The following is an 18,504-nucleotide window of genomic DNA, read 5'->3' as shown; positions in this document are numbered from 1 at the left end:
CTGCCAGTACCCACCTCCATTCTGGGTCTGCACCAACACCCCACCCCCCCGCCCACACACACCCATTCCTTCAGGTCACTTCCAATGCCCAGGGCTGGCTAAAAGACCAGTAGGACAGACAACTAAAGTCTACAAGACCCCACAGGTCTCCATCCTCCTTCTCTAGCTGGAAGACGCCGGAGGCCGCGGCCTCCACTGCCTCCACCCTTCCTTCTCCGGAGACTTTCTTTCCATCCTCTCTCCAGGGTAAGGCCCCGTGAGTCCGGGGCTACAGGTGCGTCCATCCAGTGGCCCGAGCTCATCAGAGTCTCACCTCCGAACTGTCAGCAGCCTTCCTCTCCCCACCCCGCGGAGGACACCTGACCTTACCCAACCCCGCAAACCAGCTTGCGGTCACAATCGCCCCAGCTTCTTCCACTCGCCCCCATCACCCCCAAACACCACCCAAGCCTCCAGGCCTGCTTCCTTTACCCCACCCCCTCAGGGTGAGCCTTGTCCAATAGTGTCTTGGCCCACGGGCCAAAGACGTCAAAAGTAACCAATGGCCGAAGAGCTCTTCGGTAAGGTCGCCCTCCCACCTCCGTTTTGAGGAGCAGTCCTCCTGACCAATGGGCTGCCGGCTAGATGCAATGTGAGGGCCCCCAAGCCACTAGAGTGGCGGCTGAGCTATCCAATGAACAGTTGGGTCCCCGTGGTGAGGGGCGTGGCCGAGGCGGTCGTCAGGGGCGTGGCGGCCGTTGCCTGGGCGGGGCCGGTAGCGGCGGGAGCTGCGCTGGCCAGGGGTTCCGGCTGCATTTCTAGGAGCGCAGCCGGCGGCGGCGGGCGGAGCTGAGGGGAATCGGACTTGGGGCGAAGCTGGGCCACGGTCGTCAACCGAGCACAGGTAAAGCCACGGCTGAGCGAGCTCCGCGGAGCCGGGGTCGGCACGACCCGTCGGGCCAAAGCCCCGAGCCCAGTGGTCCCCGCTGCGGCCCGGCCAGGCGCCGCCGAGCTCCGCGCTCCGGCTCTGGAGGGGGCGTCCTGTCACCCGGGGTCCCCGGGCCCGGCTTCTGCTCCCGCCGTGGCCGGGCGCCCGGGCCGCGCAGGGGCTCCGCCTTCCCGGAGTCCTTTGTCCTTCCGTGCTCGGGGAGGCGAGTTCGGGGACCACCCCGACGGCGGCCGGGCCGCCACCCCCGCCCTGGTTCACGCGCACTCCCCGGGGTGTGGAGGGGATCTCCGGGTCCCGGCCGGCGGGAGAAAGTGCAGGAAAGGGTGCTGATTTTAGTTCCGGATATTCAATGGGCCTCTGCGTTTGAGGGTCCCGGGGCGCCCTCACCACTGACGGGTTCGAGTTCTGAGGGGAGACAGTTTGGGATCCACTTGGAGATGCGCTGACCGAGCTTGCCCTATACCATTCTGGGCGCTTCGTGGGCCCACAGGGAGAGCTGTCCAGCAGCTCCAGGGGCTCCCTGCCAGACGAGCAGCCAGGGCCTCGACCTTGGAGGCGACCAGGCAGAGGCCCAAGGCAGCCACCTGTCAGGGATGCTTCGGGAGGTCCTCAAAGGGAGGACCCCGAAGGGAGGCCCCCGGGATCCGCCTGTAAGGCCCTGTCTAAGGCGCAGGTGCACACCAGGGACATCCTTCGATGGGGAAGGGTACTTCTGGGAGTTGGTTAGGACCCAAGAGGGTGTTGACTTCACTCATAATGAATTGTTGTTGTTGTTCGTGACTTGCATTCGACCTGGGTGCTGTCCCTGAGCTATTGTGCTCAAGGCTAGCCCTCTACCACCCACAGCTCCATTTCTGGCTTTTTGCGGGTTAATTGGGGATAAGTGTCTAATGGTTTTCCCTGCCCAGGCTGGCTTCCAACAGTGATCCTCAGATCTCAGCCTCCTGAGTTAAAGCTAAGATTACAGGTGTGAGCCACTTGTACCCAGCTTCATACTGAGTCTTGAGGTGTCAGCTTAGAAGTGGGGATGTGAGGATTTATAGTGCAGATTTACCAAAAAGTAAATAAGCCAAATGGTTTATCTTACCACAGCAAGTGCTTTAAATTTGAACTACAGTGAATTCCGTCTTTTCAGTTCCTCTTTTTTTCAAACCTCCAGTTGTACCTGCATTTTAGTAACTAAATCCAAAGGCAGGTTCCAAGAAAGAGGGACTGGAGAGATTGCAGGGTTGGCAGTCTGCATGATCTGGGCCAGAGCTTTTCAAGGACCCTTACAACCACATTAAGTAAAGTGCAAAAGAAAAACTATCTCCTTCCCCACCCCCCCTCAGAACCTTCTGTCATTTTCCTGAATCACAAGGACATGGTCTTCTGAAGGTCAGGGGCAGAGGAACAATCAGAATACAACTTGCTGTCTATTTGGTCTAACCTTTGAATCGCCAGTATGAGAACAGACCAGTCTATATACTGTTGGTTGTCAGTGTGGACTTGTGTCATCTGAGAGGCCAGGAACTCTAGCTAGAGCTAATCTAATTCAATCTCCTCAAGATGCAGGAGAGGAAACTGAGGCCAGGGGTGTTCACAAGGCAGATGTCATCAGAGCCATGACTGAAGGTTGATCTTTTATTTATTTATTTTATTTTATTTTTTTTTTTTTTTGCCAGTCCTGAGGCTTGAACTCTAGGCCTGGGTGCTGTCCCAGAGCTTCTTTTGATCAAGACTAGAGCTCTACCACTTGAGCCACAGTGCCACTTCCAGCTTTTACTAAGTAGTTTATTGGAGATAAGAGTGTCACAGACTTTCTTGTTGAGGTTAGTTCTGAACCCCAATCCTCAAATCTCAGCCTCCTGAGTAGCTAGGATTACAGGCGTGAGCACTGGTGCCCAGCTTAGAGATGCTGTCTTGATGGAGATGTAGCCAGCACATGTCTGGTACTTTACCTCCAGACTAGTTGTCTCATCCTTCGCATTTGAGGTCTAGAGAAGCCCAGAGAGAGCAGGAGCACAAAGTGTGGTACCCGAGTGCCTGAATCTTAGCTCTGCTTCTTACTAGCTGTGTAACTTGGACAAGTAACATCTCTGCATCTATCAAACAGGAAGGAGAGTGGCACTTGGGTCAGGAGATTGAAGGACAGGAGCTATATTGCTTTGCTAAATAGAATATTTTGTTGCCTTTTTGTCTAGTTTTGTTTCAGATCTACCACCCAGTATGTTCCACTAGGAAGCTAATTTCCCCCTTCCAACATAAAATAAAAACCATTTCACTTTAACAGAGACCATCTGCAGGGGTTTTCAACTCACATGGCATCTTTTTTCTAATCCTTCTTTTCTTTTATTGAATTAGATAATTCATTATCTCCTTTTGTAACCACACTCTTCTTAGATGCTCAATCTTTTTTAAAAAAAATTATCTTTAAATGGGGTGAGAGGATCTCTCTAAGTGTAAACCAAGTTGAGGACAATGGCAGTGTCCAGTGTCTATGCAAATATGTGGGCCCCTCTGCTTGGCCTTTCTCCCCAGTCATCAGTGTGCTGCAGCTTGATTATAAATGGATGAACACTTTTAGATTAAGATTTCATGAGCCACTATCTTAAGTGCTTTTCGGAAGTTCAGGGATCGTGTGTCAAGTGCATTTAAGCAAGCTCCTTAGTCATATGAGGGGTATGGAGGGGGTGGGGGGAGGAGCGGCACTTGCCCCGCCTGGCAGAGAACAAAAGTGGACCACCGATTTCGCTGGTAATCCAGCTTATTCGCAGTTACATTTGCATTTTCCCTGTTCTTTTCCAGAGCCTGAAATAAGCTAGATGGTGGACACCACCGAGTGGTCTGGTCACAGCAGCCCTAGAGGTTCCCTGTCCTCCCTTTTCCCTTTCCCTTCCCGTTCCCCTCATGATTCTGATATATCAGTCACCCTCAGTGGGTTCCCTTATGATGGAAAGATGGCTGTCACCTTTGTTGTTGATTTAGATTAAATCAGAAAGGTTCACTCTATTGATTGGTACCTTCTGCCTTGTTTTTCTTAAGATTGTTGATGTGGAGTTGGGTGTGCTTGTCTTAGGCTATTGTAGTGGTTGTTTTAGAGTAATAGTTTTTCTTGTGTTTTAATGTGGACCCCTGGCTTTCTGTCTTGCTCATTGCTTCTGACACTGGGGTGGGAGGGCATCTTAGTCAACCTTATTCTTGGCTCTGTCATCTTGTACCTTTCTCCATGAGATCTCTGGCAGGGCCCACACATTACTATGATTCTCATTACCTCTGCCCAGGGCTCCTACCAAGAGCACAGCACAATCTCTTCGATCTTATGGGAAAGAGGGGAAAACATGTTTATATTATTTTATTTTATTTTGTTGTGGTTCTGGGGCTTGAACTTAGCCTGGGCAATGTCCCTGAGCTTTTGTGCTCAAGGCGAGTGCTCTACTACTTGGGGCCACCGCACTATTGCCAGTTTTTTGGTAGTTAATTGGAGATAAGAATCTCTCAGACTTGCATGCCCAGGCTGGCTTTGAACTGCAGTCTTCAGCACTCAGCCTCCTGAGTAGACAGGATTACAGGCATGAGCCACCGATGCCTGGATTTATTATTTTTTTTAATCTTAAAATCTGGCTCTGCCAGCCAGGGCTGAAAATCTCTCTCAAACTCCATCTCCCAATTAATCGGCGAAGAGCCAGGCTGTAAGCATGGCTGAAGAGACTTATCTCTTACCAGACAAATACTGGAAGTGGAGCTCAAGTGGTAGAGTACTAGCCTCGAGCAGAAGTGTTCAGGGACAGTGCCCAGGCCCTGAGTTCAAATCCTGTGAATGCCAATGGGGGCAAGCCATCCCAGCAACAAGCACCTAGACCACTGGGACTCAGCCAGTCCCGGGAACAAGTATCATGGAGTGGAGTAAGAGGAAAATGATCATATCCAAAATGGAGTCACTTTGTCTCACCCTTTCAAAATTAATCAGAGCCAGGGGATCAAGAGATAGTAGCTTGTCCATCTAATGTCCATACCTGAGTATAAGAACTGTCCAAGTCATCCAATTTTTAATTTTTTGCCCTAAACCCTTCCTTTTGCCTTAATATTTTTTTTTTGTCCAGCCCCTGCCTCATGAGACTTCTTCCAGGCTTCATTCAAGGACTGGCATCTACCACCAAGGGACCCTGCTGCTTGCCTTCTCCAGGAGAGGCCACATTTCTGCCTTTTACCCCTAATACCCACGCCCCTTGCCAGCAGGAAGCAGCCAGAGAGAGTCTTCATCCTTTTTCATAACTATTAAAAGGCTGGAATGTTAGGTCCTCTCCCTGAGGGCTTCATGTAGAAGCCCCCACCTCATTAAGTCTCCACCCAGTTACCTGGGTAACCTGCAGACCTGGAGGCAGTTACCTCCCCTTTCCCTGAGGCCACACCCCTTGCCCCTGCCCTAGATATAAGGCAGGGCTGGGTGGGGGTCTCTCTCTCTCCCTTCTCTCCGGCCATGGATCATCTTGGCCTAAGGCCAGCAGTTCGGTAATAAACTTTCTCTCCTGCCTGAAAAAATAAAATAAAATAAAATAAAATCTGGCTCTGAAAATCCCTAGCAGAGAGACCCTTCCAATGTAATGGGATTCTGTGTGGTCTACTTGATACACTCTTGGTTTTGGGGTGGTGGTGAGTGTTGCATTCTCCTTGAGCAGTTGAAGACAGTAGATGTCCAGCATGAGGTGTTTTAAACTTTACCGTTTTGTCTAGGGCTAAGCTAGCCCCAAGAGCAGGTACCTCTGTTATAGCAACTTTTCCTCATCCAGCATTTGGCCAGTATGTAATGTGATGAAGGCTGTTGATTTGAGATGGTTTGAGACTTGGGTCTCCCCAAGTACCCCAGGGTAGCCTCGACGTCCTACTTCTGCCTCCAAGTGCTGAGATTACAGGTGTGTGCCACCACCATACCTAGTGATTAAGGCCTTTTTTTTTTTTTTTGGCCAGTCCTGGGGCTTGGACTCAGGGCCTGAGCACTGTCCCTGGCTTCTTTTTTTTCTCAAAGCTAGCACTCTGCCACCTGAGCCACAGCGCCGCTTCTGGCCGTTTTCTGTATATGTGGTGCTGGGGAATTGAACCCAGGGCCTCATGTATAGGAGGCAAGCACTCTTGCCACTAGGCCATATCCCCAGCCCCCTTTTTTTTTTTTTTAACCTCTGTGTTTCCATGTGTTTGATAAGTGCTAACATTATTTCCTTTCAGGGGCCACCCTTATATCAGCAGATTTATTTTGTTGTTTCAGTTTCAGGTCACTGTTTGAGGATCCATGTTTTCTTTCATCAGTAGCTGATGTAGACAGGTGAAGTATGTGTGCTTGGCCCAGGGGGCTTGAGGGCTTGTTACCCACAAGCCCATTCTCTGATCTTTTGCCACAGTTAAGTAGCAGACAGGTGGAGTGCTAAGGGAATTAACATATTGACTCCCTTGGGTTTCTTGGTTTCTGGTTTCTTTCATTGTCAATAACTGGGGGTTCATTAAGGTCAACAAACTGAGCATCTGGTGCTTGCCAAGATCACAGTTAACCAGACTAACAAGTATATTTGCTTTATTGCTTAAGGATTGATTTCATTTTTTATTTTTTTATTATTATTATTATTATTATTATTATTATTATTATTATTTTGCCAGTTCTGGGGCTTTTGGACTCAGGGCCTGAGCACTGTCCCTGGCTTCTTTTTGCTCAAGGCTAACACTCTGCTGCTTGAGCCACAGCGCCACTTCTGGCCATTTTCTATATGTGTGGTGCTGGGGAATTGAACCCAGGGCTTCATGTATGGGAGGCAAGCACTCTTGTCACTAGGCCATATTCCCAGCCACTGATTTCATTTTAAATTGTTTTAATTTAAATTTTATTGGAAGGGGCAGGGTGGTGGTACATACCTGTAATCCCAGCTCTCAGAAGTATGAGGCAAGAGGCTTAAGAATTCAAGACCCACATGGGCTACCTAGCAAGATCTTGTCTCAAAAACAAACAGAATTTTAACGTATTTAATTCAAAAGTTTTTTTTTTAATTTTTAATAGGCAGTGCATTTCTATGTTGAAGGGAAATATTTGAAGAGCACAAAAGGTTTGATGGTCAATGTGTTTTTGCCCACCCTGGTCCCTGCTTCCTTGTGAGACAACCAGCATCACTAATTTTTTCCTCCTCCAGGAATGTGCTTCTCATACATATATTCTTGTTGTTGGTACTGGGATTTGAACACAGGGTCTCAAACTCAGTAGGCTGGCAGAATACTGCTGAGCCTAGGTTATTATTCTATAGGGTCTTGCTCCTACCAAGAGCACACCTGAGCTACTATAATCTTTCTGGCATCACTTTGGTCATAGGTTGCAAGCAAGACTGTGGAGATGGACCCTTTCTGACTTTTCTGCCTAGGCTAGCCTGGAACCACGATCCTCCTGATCTCAGCCTCCCACATAGTTTGGGATGACAGGAGCATGCTGCTGGGCCATTATGGATTAAGAAGGGGTCTTAGGTGTCTACCTAGGCAGCTTTGGAACCAAGATCCTTCTGCTCTCAGCTTCTCAAGTAATCAGGATAACAGGCGTGAGTCAACAGCCACGGGCACATATCATATACTTAATACATCAGGGCAGACTTGTCAGGAATATTTGCACACCGTGCTTTTTACACAGATGCTAGCGTGCTATATGCATGCTGTTTGGAATCTTGCTTTTTTTTCCCTCACTTAATATCTCTTGGCAGGAGGAAAAGCGCTTCCACGTCACATTTTATGAAGGCCGTCTATTTTAGATATCTGCTGTTTCTAAAGATGCTGAGAATCAGTCTTAAATAGGCAGCAGCTTCGCATGGAGATGTTAAAAGCATTCGGTGGCAAATACCCTTCTTCTCTATGATCTGTAGCCCTGAGCCTGAGAAGTGGTGAGGTGAGGTGGCAGGCTCTACGTCACCCTGTGCAGGGAGAGTCGGGGCAATGGAGAGGAAGAGGGCCTTGGGCCAGGGCCTGGGCCTCACCCTGTGTTCTCTGATCTCCAGAGGATTGGCCTGGACTCTTTGAAGGGCACTTCCCGCATCTCCTTTGTCTGAGCTGGTGTTCACACCACCCCACCTGCTGTGTCTGTCCTGCCTTAGCCCTGCCCTTCATCCCAGGACTTCCTGTTTGGGGAGCATTATTAAGCACCCCGCCCTATCTGTTCTCTTACTCCAGGAAAAATTGTGCTTTCAATAATCACACAATGGAAACGTGGGGCTAGAATCTTCTGTGGCTTCCAGATTTTGGCTGTGGATTTTGGTTTTCTCTTTTTCTTGGAATGGACCTGAATTTTTCTCTTGCTTCAGTTTACCTCTGAATCTGATTTAGAGCCATTTTGAATGTGGGAGACTCCTGGCCTTTGAGAGGGCTTAGAGGGGAGGATTCTGTTCATTGAGCAGCTCTAACTGTGCAATGGTAGGTTCTTCAAGTTCTTTGGTTCTTATTACAGGAAGAACTCTCCAACTTTGTGATTTCATGGTGTTTGTTTTTTCCCCAGAGATGGAACCTGGGGCCTCTCAGGGCATGCCAGCCAAGCCCTCTACCACTGGGCCATATCCACAGGCCTGTCCTGGCATGTTGGGATGCATATAATCTTAGTGCTCCCCCTGTGCATGTGGATTTCCTGTGAGTTAGAGCCAGGTAAACCCAAGTGGGAGAGAAATCGAGATGTGCTACAGAAATAGAGAGTGTGGAAAGATGTAGGGACTTCTTCAGTGAGGAGATGATTGGATAACTCATAAGTGGGTAAAAGGAATTCATTTGCATGACCTAAACCCTGGCCAGGACAGCAGCCGCTGACTCATGGGCTCCAGCCAGGCTCTGGGCGGCTTCACTGCAGCTAAAGGTGCGGTGTCCTGTGTCCTGCTGGGAAATAAGCTTTCATCTTGATTAGACAGCCCTACAGGGAGGCCTGTAGCTCTGACCAGCACCAACCCCTGAAATGATGACTGGTCAGCCAGTTTCCTGTGTTCCCCTCATCTCCTTCTCCAGATCACCTTTATCTGCAAGTCCAGCCCAAACATCACAGCCACAGGTAGAAGTATTTCCAGGAAAAGTATTTCCACAAGTATTTCTTTTTACAGACTTCCTGAGTCAATCATCCATGATATATATGTATGTATATATTTAGCTCACAGTGATTCTTTTCATACCATCAAGTATCCAATCATTCAGATTTCTAACTGTTTAAAAATATCATCAGGGGGCTGGGAAGATGGCCTAGTGGTAAAGTGCTCCTCTCGTGTACATGAAGCCCTGGGTTCGATTCCTCAGCACCACATATATATAGAAAAAGCCGGAAGTGGCGCTATGGCTCAAATGGCAGAGTGCTAGCCTTGAGCAAAAAGAAGCCAGGAACAGTGCTCAGGCCCTGAGTTCAAGCCCCAGGACTGGCAAAAAAGAAAAAGAAAAAACAAACAAAAGCCAGCCCGGGAAGGAAAGTCTGTGAGACTCAAGTGGTAGAGCACTAGTCTTGAGTTGAAAAGCTCAGGGACAACACCCAGGTTCAGAGTTCAAGCCCCACGACAGACAAAAATAAAAATAAAAGTAATTTTTAAAAAAATAAATAAAATTATCATCGGGGGCTGGACACCAGTGCCTCATGCCTGTAATCCTAGCTACTAGGGGCTGAGATCTGAGGACCATGGTTCAAAGCCACCCAGGGCAGGAAAGTCCATGAAATTCTTATCTCTAATAAGCTACTAAAAAAAGCTGGAAGTGGTGCTGTGGCTGACGTGGTAGAGTGCTAGCCTTGAGCAAAAAAAGCTCAAGGAGAGTACCCAGGCCCAGAGTTCAAGCCCCAGGACAAACACACACACACACACACACACACACACACACACACACACACACACACTTAAAAATATATATCATCAGGATTTTTTTTATAAGTTTAATTTTTTTTAAGGATTTAGATAAGAACCTCCCACTGATTGGTTACCTCTTTTAAACTATAGGACTAGAGGTCTTGGGTAGTTTGTCCTGTAGAGAGGTTTTCTTGACACATTCAGATGCTGTAACGTTCCAAAAGCAAATAGGGAATATTCCTCCTCTTCAGGAGCAGTGAATGTTACAAGGGCCTTGCGTGTTTTTGCAAAAATATTTTATGTACAACCCAGCAAATATATGTGTTTATATCCATATGCTCCCTCCCTCTTCCCTTCCTTCCGCCTTTCCTCCCTTCCTCTTCTTCCTTGCCTTTCTTCCCTCTCTCCTTTCTTCCCCTCCTTCCCTGGCTTCCTTCCTTCTTTCCTTTTCTTTTTGGCAGTACTTTCTGAAATCTGGTGCTAAGCAAGTATGCTACCACTGGAGCCATGCCCCCAACCCCCTTTTTTTAAAGTTATTTTTTAGGTAGTCTCATTTTTACCCAGTACTAACCTTAGATTTAAGTCCTCTTCCTATGCCTCCCTAGTACCTGGGATTAAAGGCATGAGCCATAATGCTCAGCCCTTCTTTCTCTTTTGTATAACTGACCTGATATTGTGTGTGTTCCTTGCCTTATTCACTTGACATGGAATTATGTGTTTTAGTGCATTGCCCCTGTACTTTTGGACATCCTAGTAACTTCTCTCACATATCCAGCTATGAAATTATTGGACCCCAAAACTTGAGGGACACACAGCATCCTGGGACCATGGTTGTGCTGAACTATCAGCATTGGTAGTGCTCATTGTTTTTATTTGCTTGGCAGGTGTTCACACAGCCCTTTCTCTGCCGGGTATGACACAGGGGCTCTGCTCCAGGATCTCCGCTGGGGCCTAGATGCTGAGTGTCCCACCATCCGCCAGCTCTCCCAGAGCTTTCCATGAATGCTTCCTGTTCCTCCCCTTCCACATAGACTGGCTGCAGGTCCTGCCTCTATTTGATCAAGTAAACAAAGCGCTCATACAGTCCTGTCAACAACACTGTGAGAATGTGTTAGGGGCCGTGGCCAGGGCTGGTCCCTGATGTAGAAAGCAGACCTTTCCCATGGTCTGTCATTAATATCACCCCTAGTGGTTATTAACAGTGTCACATGGAAGGCTGGAAGGTGCACTGGAACTACACAAGAAATCTCAACGTTGTCACTACGGTGTATCAAAGGCACAGGAATTTTTGTCTGTCTTTGAAATGCTGGCATTCAGCCAGCTCTGCCAAGGGCCTCCAACATAGGTAGATCCTTCTCTCTCTGAACTCCTGGAGCCTCACCCAGAGCTGCCACTAGGAGCCTCAGCCTCAGTTTCCTTTCTTACATTCATAGTAACTCCCACAGATGCAGTGGGTACTGAATGAGGTAATGTCTGAAGCTCCACTTTTTAAGTAGTAAATTACGTGCCTGGTCTCCACGGTCAACACAAATGCATTTTGCGAAATGAGTGAGGTCATGTATTAAATCATGAGCACTTGATAAAGTATAGAGTTACAGAAATAGAGAACTTTATTATCATGTAGTTCTATTCCTTCATTTGAAGGTGTAGTGAGTTGCCAGGCTATAATCCTGGTTTCTCAGGAGACAGATTGGGAATGTGGCAGTTCAGGCTGGCTTGGATAAGAAGTTAGCAAGACTCCATTCTCAGAAAACAAGCCAGATGTGGTGATACACACTTCAGGTCTCAGTTACAAGGGAGGTCTCAGTTATAGTAGGAGAATCACAATCCGAGCCAGCCTGGGCATAAATGTGCATGCATCGTGCCATTGTCACCCGTAGTAAATGGTTACGTTGAGATGGGTGGCGATTACTTGCTGGTAAGGTAAAGACCAGGCTAACTAAGCTGGCAGATCCAGACATTCAGCCTTGGGCCAGAATCTGTGTTGTTAGTGGATGGCACAAGCCCCTTTGCCTTTGCCCATTATGGCTCACCACTGGCAAGTTAGTGTTTACATTTTTTCCCTAGTCCTGCGGCTTGAACTCAGGGCCTGAGCACTGTCCCTGGCTTCTTTTTGCTCAAGGCTTGCTCTCTACTACTTGAGCCACAGCACCACTTCTGGCTTTTTCTGTATATGTGGTACTGAGGAATGGAACCCAGGACTTCATGCATACTAGACAAGCACTCCACCACTAGGCCACATTCCCAGCCCTGTGTTTACATTTTTAACTTTTATTGTTATAGCAGGGTACTCTGGCAATTGGTACCTGGCCTGTTCTACCTCATTTACATCACGCAGTGACTCTTCTAGGAAGGCCTTATTATCCACATTTAATGAGTGAAGCATCTCAGATATCAAGAGGTGAGGGAACTTGCCCAAAGTCATGGAACTAGCATAGCACTATCACTTGAGCCACAGTTGTCACTTCTGGTTTCTGAGTGGATTGGACATAAGAGTCTCATGAGAACTTTTCTGTCCCATCTGGCTTCATCCAAACTGCAATCCTCAGATCTCAGCCTCCTGAGTAGCTAGGAATCTAGGTATGAGCCACTGCACCTAGCATTTTTTTCCTTTTGACCTAGCCTTGGAACCCTGATCCCTTGGTCTCTACCTTCCAAGTAGTTAAGATTACAGGCTTGAGCCACCACACTTAGCTAAGCAGTCCTATTTTATAATTCCACCTCATTCTTGGTCTAGGTTAACCTAGGACTAACACCATTCTAATGTGTATTTGCTGTGCTAAATAAGCTCATGTCAGTTAGAAAATACCATTGACAACTTTGTTGCATTGGATGTTTGGGCTGAGTAGCAGAGGTCATGGGTCTTCCAGGGTATTTCAGAACCTTAACAACCAATGGGTAGGTTTCTATCTCACCTTCCTTCTGAGGCTTGCTTTCCTTCTGCTACCCAGAGAAGTTTGTTTCAGTCTGAAATATCTCCCTTGGCCAGGAAGGAGTTTGAATCTAGTAACATGTTCTTTAGGTAAACAAGGAAGTGATGGAAGAATATAACCTCGAACAGTCATTCCTGAATGAAGGAAAGCAGACAGTTTTCATTTTGAATGGCTAATTATCTGCCCGAACCTCAAAACTGTTCTCTAAAATACCCCAAAGCAGCTGACAGCCCAGGTCACAGTGAACTTTCTCAGCACACGCTTGCCCGCTTGCCCATAGGGAACTGTGCTTCACTGCCTTATGGAATGATCTGCTAAGCAAATTCTGTTCAGGGGCTCATGGTGGTGGTGCTCCAGGCCTGTTCGTAGACTCGGGTAACCAGTAATATCTACACATGCCCATGACGTGCTCAACATTCTCATCTTCGATTTGTGTGGAGATCAAACGCCAACACTGCCTTAGAAGGGCACAGCCAGATTCACCATCAGTTTAAAGAGAGAGGAATCGTCACTTTCATGTAGAAATGAGAATAGTGAGTTTTGTGATAGGACAGTTATAAAACATGAAGGTAAGCAACTGATTTTAGGGTCTGGGGGGGATAGGCCCCTCAGTAAAGGGCCTTGTATAATTTAGCACATCCTACAAAACAAGCTAGGCATCATGAAGGTCTTGCTGCATTGTCCTGCATAGCCCTTAGCCTACTTCTGCATAGCAGGTAAATGCTTATTACACCTGCAGGCTCTGGTCATTTTGCACTGGCCTGCACTATGTAGCATGCATGGCCCAGCACACATAGCAGCAACTTTAGGTGTGGCACCACCTTCCAGGCTGATGTCTGGAGTTCCCCTTTGCAAGTGACACACAGAAGCGTCATTCCCCAGTGATTCATTGTCGCTACTCCAGACTCATCCCCCTTGTCCTGTTTGCCAGTCTCCTGACTGCCCAGCATTCCAGTGTCTACCTCTCCTTCTCACCATCTCTTCTGTCATGTTTCTTCTGTGCTTCTCCAACTAGGGGTCCACCTTCCTCTCTAGTGGCTTCTTTGTGTGATTTCTGCTAGTGCTCATGTGGTGCTTCAGGATTTAGTACTTAGTGCTTTGTGGACTTATGCTGTGTCTACTTCCCTACTCAGGGATTCCATGCATTAAGCTCCCACAGAGGTGAGAAAGAAGCCAGTGCCTTGGGGAGGTGTGTAGGGAGGAAGGTGGAATGTCAAAAGAGGATGTTGGGGGCTGGGAATGTGGCCTAATGGTAGAGTGCTTGTCTAGCATGCATAAAGCCCTGGGTTGGATTCCTCAGCACCACATATACAGAAAAAGTTGGAAGTGGCACTGTGGCTCAAGTGGCAGAGTGCTAACCTTGAGCAAAAAGAAGCCAGGCCCTGAGTTCAAGACCCAGGACTGGCAAAAAAAAAAAAAAAGAGGATGTTGTTTTCAAGGTTATACCCTCCCTCCCCTGAGGTACTGACCCTTTTCCAGTGGGTTCTGTTCTTTTCATATGTTGGCTGTGGCCTTCTCCAGGAAAGCACTTCCCGCTTCTGCAGGGGAGTCCATTCTTGGTACATAGGGATCATCTTTGCCTCTTACTATGGAAAAGTATTTGCCATGTTTCTGGTGAAATCACTTCTCTTGCTGGCCACTCCCTGCCATCCCAGGACACTGATAAGGTGGCTGGTCATATGTGCTGGGAAGGCCCATTAGAGGAAAGCTCCTGAGATGGGAGCTGAGTACCCACTTGATGTGGGGTGCACTCACTATCTATGGTGTGCTGTAGTTTGTGGAGATAGACCAGATGTCTGCCTGTTACATGCAGGTTTGGCTAAAATCCAAAGGGTGAAAGCTGCTGGCAAGCCAAGCCAGGGTGGCAGTTGGGACTTGCCCTCCAGGCTTTACAGAGTCTGAGAATACTTACTTCTAGAGTAGGAGGCCGGAAGGCAGGAGGCCAGCACCAGACAAGCAGGAGGTTGTACTGGCCGATGGGAGATAGGAACACTGAAGAGTGTGAACTTCTATTTCTTTCCTTGGAAAAGCAATCCATTTAGCTCAAGCCCCAAAATAAATCAACTCAACATGCTTCCTTTTAAATTTTTAGTTTTCCTGATTGTTCAGCCCAGCTCATGTCTGCCCAGTCCCCGGGGCCAGAGCACAAACCAGCTGTCCATATTTATCTACCTTTGCTGCTAGCGTGCGTCACCTAAAGCCCAGTCACCATGGAATCCATGTGATCGAGAGCCTGCTGCTTTGCACTGGCAGGAGCTCTCATCCCTGCTCCAGCAGCAGAGGTACTGTATTTGTGAAAGAGGAAAGAGTAAAGCATGCCTCAAAATGCTGTGCCTCCAGAACCTCCTGCTAGTCCCTAGAGGATGAAGCAGAGCTTCACCTGCACTGTCCTTTTGACTGAAAGGCTGGGTGGTGACTGCATCACCATGAGAGCCACAGAGAGGCAGGAGAGCAGGGCCGGGGCCACACCTTGAGACCTGGCAGTACTTCTGGCCATGGCAGTGAAGGACAGACACCAAGGGCCCATTGGGCTTTCTAGGCCTTGTCACTTCCTGCTACATATACAGCTCTGCCTTCCTTGGTCTACTGGCAGACAAGGAGAGAAGCTGATTCTTTTCTTACCTGCTTTCTCTCAGGAATTGTGATGATATCTACATTGGGGTGACCCCCTTCCCCCTGCCTTGGGCCACCAAACAAAGATGAAAGATGAAATGACTCAGATTGAGAACAGACCATGTTCTGTTGTTTGGTTTTTACTTTTGAGACACTGTGTAACCCAGGCTGGTCTTGAACCACAGATCCTCTTGCCTCTGCCTCCTGAGTGCTAGGATGACAGATATGTGCCCTATCACTACCACTCGGTCTTGTGGCAGAGAGCTGAGATCTCCATCACCCTCCCAGGGTGGTATTGAGGGTGGAGCCTGCCTGTGAAGGCCTAGGGTTCTATGGCAGGGCAGGAAGCAGTGTTCTGAGAGGGCTAGGCCAAGCCAGCATGGACTTTTCTGTAGGGAGGCGGCAATTGTGAGGGGCAAGAGAGACCCTGAGCAGGAGGGGGGGGCGGTCTAGAGGAATTGCCCAGGGTATTGGGCTGCAAGGATCCCTTCTAGCACAGAAATAGGGGCCGCATATAACAGTGTCCGAGCTGGCCTGGGGCTCTCTGTGTAACTGGCCTTGAACTTGCCAACTTCCTGCCTCAACCTTCCGAGTGCTGGGATTACAGGTATATGCTACCACACCCAGCTTCTTGGAAGTGTAGGGGAACTTGATTATCACTGGCATTCAGTGACTTATTAAGTCTAATGTAAGTTCAATGTGGAAGTGTGAGCCCTAGGATTAATTTTCAACTTGTTGAAGGTTGAAAGTTAACAAATAACTAGTCTATCAGCCAGTTATTTTATTGTTGAGGAGACCTTTGTGCTGGTCAGGAGAGTGTATCTTTTGTGGTGATTGTTAATATTTTGAGCACTTTCCTGATTAGTGCCCTGGCATTCCTGGCATGCAGAACACAGATGAGAACTTAATTTATTTGGAGAAAGAAGACCCTGAGGGTTGGTGCTCCTGTGAGTTTTGTTGTATGGTCTAAGCAGCAAGCTGGAAAGCAAGCCTGGGTTCTTTTTTTTTCTTAATTTTTATTATCAAACTGATGTACAGAGAGGTTACAGTTTCATACGTTAGGCACTGGATACATTTCTTATACTGTTTGTTACCTCATCCCTCATTCCCCCCTCCCCCCTAGGCCTGGGTTCTGTTACATCACATGAACAGATTTTTCCTGTGCTCTTTAGCCAAGGGTTGCAACTGTATCTTACAAAAAATCTCAGCCATTTCAAGCTAAAGAGGTCTCTGGCATTGGCCACTTCTACTGCAGTCCTCTCCTTTTACAGATGAGGTCTTTAGGGCCTGGAAGGTTAAGTGGTTTTTTCAAGTTTACCTCCCAGCCTGGTGACCTTGAAGGGGAAAGGACAGAGCAGGCACTAGGATCCAGGTCTCTGAGCACCCAGACTGGAGCTTCTTCAGTGCAGTGGCCTCTCTCTGCATCTTTAAGTGATGCTCTGCTGTGGAAGGTGGTGGGGAGGTGGGGCCCAGCCTGGTTCAGAGCTGGAAATACCAGTCAAGCTGGTCTCTTAAGTCCAAGGGACACCTGGAATGACCAGATGGCAAACTGGCTGGCAGTTGGCAGCACCTGGGATTCTTTTGTTAATGGAGAAACTACAAACAGAGTTCTAACTATCAGTTACAGCACCTAAGTCTCACTCATAATCTAGCAGGTGGGGCTTGCTATAGATGCATGGAAGCCCAGCCCAGGGGAGGTGGAGAGGGTGCCCAGCCCTCTGGGGTTTCTTTTCCCTTCTAGGCTGCCTCCTGCTCACTCACCCAGAAAGTGGGCAGGAACACACAAAATAGTACAATGAACACCAAGTTTTGTTATAGTTACCAAATTCAGTGGCAGGTTGGCCTTGGAAAGAAAGAACACCAGAATATAAAATGTGAGAAACTGAGGGCTGGAGATATGGCCTAGTGGCAAGAGTGCTTGCCTTGTATACATGAAGGCCTGGGTTCGATTCCCCAGCACCACATATACAGAAAACAGCCAGATGTGGTGCTGTGGCTCACGTGGTAGAGTGCTAGCCTTGAGCAAAAAGAAGCCAGGGACAGTGCTCAGGCCCTGAGTTCAAGCCCCAGGACTGGCAAAAATAAATAAATAAATAAATAATAAAAAATAAAAAAAGATGTGAGACACTGAAACGAATGTGAAGAGAGTTTTGTTCTAAAATTGCCTGCTAATTCCTGGTTTGATCACTGGATGGATGGATGGATGGATAGAGAAACATTGTTTTGTCCCTCTTCTGCTTTCTCTCTCCCTATCTACCCTACCTCTCCCAATCCCCTAAACCCTGCATTAGCACCCTAAGGCCCAGACTCCATAAGTCTTTCCCTACTTAATTGTTTCCTAGACTAAATTCTCTTCTCGTAAATCTGTGCTGACACAGCCTTAACATAAGCTTCTTTTCTTTGCAGTTGAAATGCAGATTCTACTTAATTGCACTCCTATAGGATGCTGGGCACACAGTAGTGGAGGTCATTCCTTCACTTAGCCAGCGGCATTCCAGGGATGTGTGGAAGAGTTGATCCCTGCCAGGACTGCAGGGTCACAGCTGTGTGCTTGGGCCCCAGTGATCATAAGTCTCTCACAAGACTTCTTAACTGCCAGGGGTGTTAAAGCCTCGGCATTCTTCGAGGGTTGAGAAAATTAATCCTTTTCTGCATTTGCTGCTGAAGAAACCTGTAGGAGGGTGCTGGCTAGCCCCTCTCTCACAGGTTTTTAAAATCTGGTGCACAGAGCCCTGTTTGCACTGTATGCCATGCCTCTGGGGGTGGGAGCACTGGATGTGAACTGCCTTCTCATTTTAGGGGGCAACCAGGGTGTTCTGTCCTCCCGGACAGGAAGCTCAAAGGCATTCTCAGCTGGACCACATACATACATAGCTGTTGTGTACACTGGTATGTGTGCTTTCTTGATACAAGGTTTTCATTTTTTTTTCTTATGAGTGGTTTCTTTTAAATCTCTTCTCTTTCTTTTGTTTTAGAAATTAAGATTTGACCTCAGAGCTTCAAGCTTGCTAGGCCCAACAAAAATCAGGACCAGGCACTAAGTTTTATTACCCTGTAGTCTCTACCCCCCTTCCACACCAGTTCCCCTCATTTCTTATTGTGGATATCATCACTTTGAATGGTCAGTCAGGGTAGACTAGACATATCCATGGCTAGGCCTTTATATTGTTTTTTCCAAGGACTGCATGTTTCTTTCTTTTTCTTTTTTGTACTGGGGCTTTTTGTTGTT

General features: G+C 47.8%; 1 protein-coding gene and 1 long non-coding RNA gene across 2 annotated transcripts in view; one reads left to right on the top strand and one right to left on the bottom strand.

The window, feature by feature from the left end:
• The first annotated feature begins 769 nt into the window (after positions 1-769).
• Positions 770-18,504, top strand: part of Abhd2 (abhydrolase domain containing 2, acylglycerol lipase) — a 50,656-nt gene continuing 32,921 nt past the window's right edge. The window contains exon 1 of the mRNA XM_048329888.1: positions 770-883. The gene's annotated coding sequence lies outside the window, so the exon portion shown is untranslated. The remainder of the gene's footprint in view (positions 884-18,504) is intronic.
• On the bottom strand, positions 9,835-16,272 carry LOC125338847. The gene is made up of 3 exons (XR_007208373.1): positions 15,795-16,272; positions 13,562-13,567; positions 9,835-9,845 (listed from the first exon to the last, which is right to left on the bottom strand). It is a non-coding gene; the product is annotated as an uncharacterized LOC125338847 (long non-coding RNA).

This window comes from Perognathus longimembris, chromosome 20 (genome assembly GCF_023159225.1).
Source record: "Perognathus longimembris pacificus isolate PPM17 chromosome 20, ASM2315922v1, whole genome shotgun sequence".
Taxonomy (NCBI): Eukaryota; Metazoa; Chordata; class Mammalia; order Rodentia; family Heteromyidae; genus Perognathus; species Perognathus longimembris.
The sequence above is the reverse complement of the archived record's forward strand: the minus strand, read 5'-3'. Positions and strand labels throughout refer to the sequence as shown.